The sequence below is a fragment of the Takifugu flavidus genome, unplaced genomic scaffold, assembly GCF_003711565.1.
Source record: "Takifugu flavidus isolate HTHZ2018 unplaced genomic scaffold, ASM371156v2 ctg282, whole genome shotgun sequence".
NCBI classification, from domain to species: domain Eukaryota; kingdom Metazoa; phylum Chordata; class Actinopteri; order Tetraodontiformes; family Tetraodontidae; genus Takifugu; species Takifugu flavidus.
This window is the reverse complement of record NW_026621926.1, coordinates 12841-23350: the sequence shown is the minus strand read 5'-3', so window position 1 is coordinate 23350 and position 10510 is coordinate 12841. Positions and strand designations below refer to the sequence as shown.

The 10510-nt window shown below is 44.0% G+C and overlaps 1 protein-coding gene across 5 annotated transcripts in view; it reads left to right on the top strand.

Annotated features, from left to right (window-relative positions):
• LOC130520099 (NLR family CARD domain-containing protein 3-like) overlaps positions 1-10510 on the top strand; it is a 28641-nt gene that overhangs the window by 13866 nt on the left and 4265 nt on the right. For 2 of the 5 annotated variants that reach the window (XM_057023656.1, XM_057023657.1), the window contains exon 1: positions 3769-4008. The exons of the other annotated variants lie outside the window; for them this stretch is intronic. The gene's annotated coding sequence lies outside the window, so the exon portion shown is untranslated. Of the gene's footprint in view, positions 1-3768; positions 4009-10510 lie in introns of those variants that run through there. 5 annotated transcript variants of the gene reach the window in all.

The following is a 10510-nucleotide window of genomic DNA, read 5'->3' as shown; positions in this document are numbered from 1 at the left end:
GGGTGCTATTTCTGTATTTAACACATACATCAGGCACACCGGATTATAGGGCGCGGGCATGGTAAAACATACCGGTACGATAGCTGAAAACATGCATGCTAGCGTGTATTTAGCAATGTATGTAGCAGTTTTGTGAAAGCCGGCAAGTCGAAAAGCATTTACAGATTTTGTCTGTGTAGATTCTCAATTGTAGATTCTCAATTCTCTTTTGAAGACGTTTCGCCTTCTATCCAGAAGGCTTCTTCAGTTCTGAAGGCCACCGCAGTATCAGGGGCCCCGTCCAGGTTGGAGAAAATTTAAGACTTAAGTGCGCCATGTGGTCGTGAAATTACGGTACCTCCGCTAAAAGCCAATCAGATTGCGTGAATTCCCAATTATTCTGATTAGAGCAACTCTCTCCAAAGTAGAACGTTCATGAGTATGAAATTTAAAATGTCAATATTTACTTAAAATTGCAGCACAGACCAGTTCTTTGCTCCGACTGGGCCGTTAGTACTGACGGCACAACTGTCCAGTCAGCTGTTGAGTGTCGGGTACTGAATTCACTTTTGACCAGGTAGGACATAATTAACACAGTGACGTGGGGAGGGGAGGCACTAAGAAGGAAAAAAGAAAGTGTACAAAAATAAAGATTAATATTGTCCACTGATATGTGTTAAAATGCATTTGGAGTCTGACTACACATTTCTGCCATTTTTTTAAGTCAAAATTGTTTTTCCGATCAAATCCAGGGCAGAAACCCCGGGTGAGGCAGGGGCGAATTGGGCCTCACGTCTGACTGCACGATCCAATACAAACTGGGTTGCATGACGTGTGCCATATTGCTAATATGAACTTTACAGAAATGGTGGTTATACACCATGACTTTCTGCAGTCTGTGTAATGTCTTTTATGCACGTGTGAGAGAACTATTCCTGCTGACCGCCCAATAAAGTGCAGAGGAAAGTCAGCAGGTGAGGCAGGCAGTTGTCGTCGAAATCCTCAGAAGTGTACTCAGACAGGCGCACGAACAAAGTTCACCACAAGTTGAGACCAGACTTGGAAGACTTTTCCCCTGGCCAGGGGGGAGTGGCGCTCCGATCAGACACAAACTCTGCCGCGTCGTCCCGGAGACTCTCCTCCTCCTCCCCAGCGTTGTCTCTTTTATTAAAACAGGCATGATTACACAGCAGGAGGCGTATCTTCGTTACACAGACTGCATCAGCTACATTTCTCACACAGGCAGGGGAACGTTCATGCTCGCCGAGTCACATTGCTCATGTTTTGACCATATTGGAGCGGTTCTCAGCCTACGCACAGGTGCACAGGCCTGAGGGCCCTAACCTAAGCAGATACCACACATTATTGTTTGGTCCTCCTTCTTACTACCACGCTCACATACACATCCGTTCCCACAATCCACTTTCCCACATTTTAATCCTTCTCATATTACCTACGAAACTACTCTACTTTTATTAAAATAGCAATAACATAAAATGCAATTCGCGATATTTCCCAACACAGTACTCGGCCTCACCTCAAGGGGGCGCACGCAGGCTGGCAGGTGCTTTCTCGCTGGTGCTTTAATAGGCAAACTTTATTAAAATTTATTGAAGCATCAGAATTTCAAGTTTGAAAAATAACAGAAATTTTTACTGTTGGTCAAAATTACATTTGTGCTGCACACATTTCTGCATTTTAATTTGTATACAGTATAAATGAATTTCTTAAAACACAAGATGGTGGTCTATCCATAGCTATAAAAGAAAGTTCTTTATAGGACAATATGGTCCTGTGTATATGTTTGTGTTGGTTTGTGAGTGTAATTGAAAGAGGAATGCTGATGGGATCTGAAGCATTATCAGGAGTTGTATGCTGTTGGGAAAATGGTGAAATAAGATGCTTTTTTCAGTTCTTAAATCGTAAATCTGACTCTTGAGGAGTCAGAGCCTCGCCAGCCATGAACCTCACCGCACGTCACTGGAGCAGATGATCAACTCAGCAACATGATCCGACACACCAACACGATGTCTGGAGGCTTCAGGTCAAAGGGACACCAGGAGACGACTGTTGCTTCTCCACTGAAAAATGATGTTTAAAGGCTTAAAACGGCGCCATCAGACAATCACAGTCCATGAAAACTGACCTCAACCATCAAAAGGACCTGGAGAATCAGCACACAGGTCCAGCTTCAGAAGGTTTGAGGCTTTCCATCATGTCGTACAGGGAAGCCAGATCCAGATACTTGATGTTCAGTGACTTGGACACCTGAGGGAGGTCTCCAGAAGTTCTACTGAGGAATGAAAGAGTGGACGGGTCAGTTTTAGTCTCTTTATAAGCAGCTGGTTTATTGGGGAAGCTGCTGCTGATAAAGGCTGATCAGTTACGTTAGCTAAAGAAGGTCTGTAACTTCAGATCACATTCAGGATTACACTGTAAAAACATGAGAGTTTGTGGGAAAAGGATCCTTTTGATGTGTTTCAATGACCAACATTGTTTGTGTATTTGGTGTCATATTTTACAAATGTTCAGTTACGTTCTGTGAACGCTGGTGCTGATATTAAATCGACAATGATGTATATAATGAATGCTCAACTTTTACTCCTCCCTCAAAGAGGAGAACTTTCCACACCTGCTCAGAAGATTCTCGTCCTCTTTGGGTCTAACTACGTATGTATGTGAATGGACATTCTCAGTGATGAAGTCCAACAGATCCAAACACAGGTGATCCATCACTGATGACCACCTCTCAGCTGTCCTTCAGTCACCTCAGACATTCAGCCAGCTTTTAATACCTTTGTTCAAGCCCAGAATGCACTGGATTATTCCCACTGAAGATGGAAAAGCAGGTGGAAAACATGAGTTATTGTTAACTGTACTGGTGTATGACTATAGCGCATTACTGGACCACTATAAACTTGTTGTTTGTTGTTTTTCTTTCTTTTTCGAGATTAACACCTTAAAAATAAATTGCACTGGTTCAGCAGTTGATCTTGTTTTCTTATTTGACCTATACAACACAATTTCACAAAGCTAAACATACATTTTTACAGAATAGTTTTATCCTTCCGATTACCAGCACCAGCTATTCAAAATATATAATGTAGTGCGTTTTAAATTGAACTGAATGATGTCTGCCTTGTCTCTCCTCTACCTGTCCTCCCCCTTCTCCTCCTCCTCTCCCTCCCACACACCCCCCTCCCCATCAGCAGGAGCCCCCCCCCCCCCCCCATATGAGCCTGGTCCTGCTCAAGGTTTCTTCCTGTTAAAGGGGAGATTTTCCTGTTGATTGTGAAAATGAAGCAGAAGCAATAAAAACCCAACACCAGCGAAGCTTTCGAAGAATCTCAGATATTGATGAAAAATTCTGGAAATCATGATGGAGAGATATTTTTTCTCATGGCTCAAATTCCACAGCTATTAAGTTATTAAATGGATTTAATGGTGATATTCTGGAGCCCACAATTTCAGGTGAAGTTACACTGGGGAACAATTTGAAAATATCCTGTTGAGGTTTTATTTTAAATGAATCTGATTAAAAATAAAATTGGCACACTGATTCCAAAATTACAGTCATTTTCCCCCCAGCCCGTCAAGTTTTGAAAGCTTCTCCTCCAGATCAGCAAATTTCCCCTAATGAGCTTTAGTCAGACTGGCCAGCTGATGACAACTGGATCAGCTCCGTTGGTGCAGCCACAATTAAGAGGTGTGTGCAGCCCCCAAAAGGTCAGAACTGTCAATATCCTATAGGGGACACTTTGAACCAGAGGGGATCCTATAGATCAAAAAATGGACACAGTTTGATTCCGCACCCAAAAACGAACATCTGTCAGACGAACTCCAGTTGTTTCCCAGTATTTCAGTTAAAACGTGGACCAAATTGTTCTGAAGAGAGGCGCTTGTGCTGAATATGACGCGTCAGACCACAAACACGTGACGTGTAGAGGAAGAAGAAGCGAAAGTGAAAGTTCTCAACTTCGGGCTCCATCTTGAGTGACCGAGCCCTGATGGAAAACCTCTAATATTCAGGTAGCATTTGGTTCTTTCACTGCTGTCGTCTCGAATCAATGTTCCGCTGCGAGATGCGGCTTAATAACCTGCGTGTTCGCAATGAGCGTGCGCGTATTTCGGACGCACATTGCTGTGTGTCGTCTATTCACAGGTTGATGCTCCTGACAACCTCCAGTCACTGTTAGTGTGCAAATAAGCCAAGACGAAGCTCGACAATGTAGTGTCAGATTTCCGCGTGGATCTTGGAGAGGTCAAGAAAAATCAAAATGCCTCCAAAATGATGGCACCAGGCGCAGGTGTAATGTGGAAAATTGGTCTGTGATGAGTGGTGAAGAGAATTGTCTTTATTTTATTAGCATGTGTTGTACCATATGTTTCTGTTTTCTGTTATAAGCACTTTAGAAGTTAGGAATAGTAGAATGTTTAATCAGTGGAATAAAGATAAGCAGTCAGTTGACCCTTCCTTGACATGAATGTTGTTTAGACAGTTGGAGCCAGGAGGAGACAGTCAGAAGGAAAGTGGTAGACCCCCATCGTAAAACGTGACAGAATAGTTTACTGGTGTTGATAAGTTCCTCGGCAGGAATGACCTCTGACCTGGCTATCTGGGAAGATAATGGAGAAGAAGGACTGCACCAACACCAAATGAGGCGGGAAGAAGAAGATGAGGTCATCCAAGAAGAAGGACTGGATTGGAGTGAATTAGCATCAATAATTTACATATATTGTTCTATAAAAGACTGGGCCAAGGGATAGTTAGGCGGTCAGACTTCATGCCCTGACAATTGACTCTGTTGTTTGTAGGGTTATGAACTGGCCCAGAGCTCTGTAATATTTGTATCTTGAAATAATTTTATTGTAAATACATTTTGAAATTGGCATTTGTTTACTTGAAGTCTTCATTTAAAGAACACGCGGATTGGCAGTGACACACGAGAGGTATTGCAATCCAACAATTTGGTGACCCCGACGTGATGAAGACAGAAAAGACATCTGAGGCAAAGAATTCAACAACGGTCACTTCGGAGGACAACTGACGACAAAGGGATCCCTAATAAAAGGTAAGCAGACACCTGTTTAATCAAAGCTCTGCACATTGGCAATTTCCAAAAATTTGTCGTCACTGTCAATTGAAGTGTCCTAGTTATAAATTCCATATACAAATATTGAAACGACTGCAGTAAGTACGGTTAGAGTCCGTAAATTTGAACGGTTAGAGTCCGTAAGTACGGTTAGAGTCCGTAAAGTTGAACGGTTAGAGGCCGGAAGTACTGTTGAAAAAACAGGGAATAGACGGTTAGAGTAAACCGGAACTAGTACAGTGCTGTATTACTGTACACACAGCACTGTATATGAAAAAGATTTGGGTTGGGACTCGGAGCGCAGTTGACGGGACGGACACTCCCGACGCTCGAGATTTGTGTTTTTGTGTGGGTTGGAAAAGTGACAGAGTGAACGTGAATTAAAAGGCTCTTTGTCCTTGGGAATTAACCCCCAGAGTGGAACCGGACCAACGAAGTTTGGTCTAGAAGCTTGTTTCACTGAGGCATTGAGTTGACCGTTGGAGTCATTCACATTCAATCTCACTTGGGAGCATAGTTAAAGATGGAACTGGAATGTGGTAAATCGTGTTGGGATCAGGGAGAATGTTCTCCCTATCCTCGGTCTGTGGAAGAACAGTGGAAGTGGACTCTTGATCAGGTGGTGAGTGGCATGAAAGAAGAGGACAGGGAGAGAGAATTGGATGCAATAAAAAAGTTGTGGAAGGAAGCTCAGAAGCAGAAGATACTTCCCCCTCCAGAGGTGAAGGTTAATTTAGCTGAAGCATTGTGTAAGTGGGAGTCAGAAATTCACACTAGATTACAAGATCATTTGGATAATCCAAAATCCAAAGGTTTTATAGCAGGAAAATCATGGAAAAAACAGGGTAAGGAGTTAGAAGATAAGCGTCGAAGGATACATGTTGTGGCTGTGGCAGGTGCAGCGGTGCACTATTGCAGATCTAGGGGGGTTACACGAGTGCCCAATGTAGAGAAGCCTCCATCAGAAGATCCAAACCAGACACTGACACTTAACACCACTCTTTACCCATCATTACCTACTACCTCTTCCCCACCCCCATATCAATTGCCAGTTTTGACTACTAATAGTGGTCAGTTAGATGTGGACAGAAATGAAGAAATGCAGGAGTTACGTGAGACAGTGTGGGACCTTCGGAGACAGGTTAGCAGGATCAAACAGAGACAGGAAGAGGTTGAGGATAGCTTGGGAAAATTTGAATTTAGAGAGAAAGGTCAAGTGGTTCGCCCTAAAATCTCCCAACAAACTATATTTAAGAAACAGGACAGTCAAAAATCTGCATTAAATGTCTTTAAAAGACTTAACAATCAAACAAAACAAGAGAAAAGAGCTGATCCCTCAGGAGGATTTGCCAGGGCTGAGCGCAGGGAGGAGAAGGCAAGACTGATTTATGGCAGTGATAAAGAGGAGAGCGAGAATAAGACAGACACCCTCAAACTTCCAGCTACATTTATTGGAGAATCGGATCTTCAGGAGCCCGTTGAAGCTCAGACAAAATTATATGAAAAAGACCCAGCTTCAAGTATGGAAAATTATGAATCAGAATCAGGGGAAGAGAGTGAGTGTGAGTACAGAGGTGTACCGTTGACAGGGGCCATAAATAATGAGGAGGTGGGTCAAACAGGAATACACACGCGGAGTAAGGGGCCCGTTTCAGGAATGCCGCAGCTACAGGCCCCTCTGATACAGAAAAGAGGAGGACAGGAACCAGTATATGTTCCGTTTGCTATCACAGACATTAATTGTTTGGTGGATAAGATGCCCCCACCTGCAGAGGGAGGCGGCAAGTGGATGTCTACCCTTTTCAGTTTAACACAGAGCATGCAGTTGGCGATGGGAGACTTTAGAGGAATTTTAGGGAGACAAGTGTCTCTCTGGGATTTGGATAAGGTCGAGGTAGCAGCAGGTATTAAAGATAGACCTAATGCTGCACGTTTTGGCCCATGTGCAACCAGGGTTGGTGAAGCTATGAGACAGATATTTCCAGTATCTCCAGGAGCAATGCAGAACTTAAGATTTAAGTGGGAGGAAAGTGAGTCAGCACATGGATTCCTTGCGAGGTGTAAAGAGGAATGGATGTGTGCCACAGGGTGCCATCCTGGCTCAGATAATCTACACACCACTTTGTTCCGTCAGGCAATAATTTTAGGACTTCCACAGTCAGTGAAAGAAGCCATGGAAGGAAATCCTGACCTTCCAGGCAGCACAGCGGATGTCTGGGAGAGACATCTTTCTCACCACATCAACACATTTAAAGTTAAACAACAGGGAAAGAAAGAGGTGGTGATGACAGCGCAGGAACAGCTCCTAAAAATGCAGTTAGATGAAGCACTGAAAAAGCTTAATGATAAACAAAAGGAAGAGAAACAGATGGTTCAGCAGTTTTCTCGGCAGGTGCAGCCAGATCAGTTATGTCCGCAACAGGATTTTGCTCTGATAAACCCGTATTGGGTCAGTCCAAGGGGAGGCATGTGTGGGAGACACGGCGGGCAGGGATACGGCTTGATAGGCGGGTACTTAGGCCGAGATCAGTGTCACGCCTGCAAAGGGTATGGTCATTGGCAAAGGGACTGTCCATATCGCAACTATCCGGAGGTACCAGGCAGTGTTCCACCATCTCATGGAATTTATCACCGGAGCCGATCTCATCTGACACCGTCGAGCTTGTGGGGTTCTCAGGAAGCCCGGAGAGACTGCCGTTTTCGGTGTCATTAGTGACTCGTGTTGCCAGACAGACTGTGTTGCACCCTTTTTTGATTTCACCACATTGCCATATCAACCTGTTGGGACGAGATCTCCTTGTGAGGACAGGAGCAGCTATTCTGTGTGGGGGCAAAGCTCTTGTGGTGCAATTTCCTAATGGAATGAAACTGAACTGCTGTATTTCACACCAAGGTGTGAAGGGACAAATGCTGATGAGTCCGACACCCTCGCCAGAACAGGGGGTGTGGGCGGATATTTATTGGGGAGAACTTGAGCCTGAGACCTCACCTGGTGTCGGTGTTGTGGCATTGTTTCAGAGCTGGAGGTCCTGGTTGTCGATGCTAAGTCCTTTTGCCCCGCCAGTTGATCCCTATCATGTCACCCTATTTTACGACCGTGGGAATAATGAGGTCTATCAGGATGCGTTTAGAGAAAAGTTACAGGGAAATTTCTGGATGATTACATCACCGTGTTTGTGTGTTGGGCCTGAGGGTGTGGCTGCGCAGGTCGACTTTGCTGAACAGAATGAGTGGTATGAGAGACTGTAAAGGAAATGTTGTTATTTCTGGGTCTCGCGAGCTATAGTAGACATTTTATTCCTACATATTCAGAAAAGACTACGCCCCTACGTGCAATGGTAAATGAACAGGGAATGCGTGATTTGGCAGCTCGGTTAACATGGACAACTGAGGGAGAGAAAGCGTTCATTGCTCTTAAACAGGCACTCAATACAGCTGCAAATTTGGCAGTTCCAGATTATAAGGATACTTTCTTTTTGGATGTTTCTGAAGGAGAACATACAGCAAATGGTGTTCTCTTTCAGAAAAAAGGGGGTGAAAGGAAAGTATTAATGTATGCAAGGATAATACAGTGTAAGGCATGTAGCAGGGGTAGCAAAACTTTTACAAAAACAGCACATTTAGTTACGCTCTGACAGTTCTTACAACACATAGTGTGGTATCACTGGTCAGCTCAGCAGCATTCACCTTGACCTCACTTAGGCAGACCAGGATGGACAAGATTTTAACGGCACCACACATAACATACACTCATGAAGGGATAAAATATGGCAGATGGTATAGGAGAGGGTGAACCACACAGATGTGAGAAGAAAGTGAAGAAAGATGAAAGAATCAGAGTAGACCTCAAGGCGGAGCTGTTAAAGGATCCAGATGAAATACTATTCACAGATAGCTGTTGTTTCAGAAACCCACAGGAGGGGCTGAAAGCTGCCTAGGCAATAGTTAGAAAATGGAAGTGGAAACAGGAAAGATAACAGGTAAAGAGTCAGCACGACTTGCAGAATTGAGGGCAGTTATTAGAGCATTAGAAATATCAAAGGGAAAGAGAGTGACCATCAATACAGATTCAGCGTATGTAGTGGGAGCGATTCACTTAGAACTTTGTCAACTTGAACTTTGGTTGCGGGCAGGTTTTAACACAGCATCAGGCTCTCTTATAAAAAATGAGGCAGATATGAGGCAACTGACACAGGCACTCATGGAACCAGCGGAGGTCACAGTCGTAAAATGCAAAGGTCACAGCAAGGAGAACTCTTTAGAGGGAAAAGGTAATGAGGCGGCCGATCAGGCAGCAAAGAAGGCTGCAGGTTATAAACTAAGTTACAATTTGTTGATGGCAGAGAAAACAGTTTACGAAATTCTTCCAAGATACGACAGGGAAAGACTTGGTTGTGATCAAGAAGAAGCTTCTCCACAGGAAACAGTTTGGAAGGAAAAGGGGGGCAATGAAAGTTGAAGGAATTTGGCGGGGCCCAGACGGCAGACCTGTTCTCCCGCCTGGTCTGGTAGATGCCGTTCTGGAAGAGGCCCACGGCCTGACACACTGCGGGAAACCACGAATGATGCAGAGAATGTTCAATATGCAAACACTTTAATGTAAAATCAACAATTCGACCACATGAGGGCAAGTTTCCATAGCAGGGCAAGGAAAATTATAGATTTCACCGATATGATAGACCGAGTCAATGGGTTCCGATACCTCTTGGTGGCAGTGGATGCATACACTGGCTGCCCAGAGGCGGTTCCTGTAAAAGCAGAAGATGCAAAAAGTGTTATTAAATTTTTGATTAATCCGACACATGGTTTCCCCAAACAAATTAGGTCTGATAATAGAACTCATTTTAAGAATAAAGATTTACAAGAAGTAGAGAAGGCGTTAGGCGAAGGTAGAAAGAATGAATCAAACACTGAAGAGCAAAATTGGCAAGATATGTGCTCACAGTGGAATGAAATGGACACAGGCGTTTCCAATAGCCTTGATGTCAGTAAGAAGCTCTGTTAAGCTCCCGAACAGGATTCACCCCCTTTGAGCTCGAGTGGGGTGTTCTCTTTCCGGGACCAGAAGCAGAAAATCCATAGGCTAGCCCAGCACTTGTATGAAATATAAATCTTATTTTGTTCAACTAAAAACAACTCTCTCAGTTTTCTCCCAACAGGCAACCTCTGTAACCACAGTCAGTGAGGATCCAGGAACTCAACACACAGCTGAGTGGGTTCTTCTGAGCGTCATCAAGTGAAAGTGGTCAGAGCACAGGTGGACTGGTCCCTTTGAAGTTGCAGAGCGAACATTACATGTTAACCATAACATCCTAACATACTAACACCCTAACACATTAACCCTAACTCTGGTATCACTGGAATCAATGTACCCCAGCAGATAATCCACAGAGAACGCTTGGACAGATCCAGGAACATCCAAAGAGGATGGCACCATG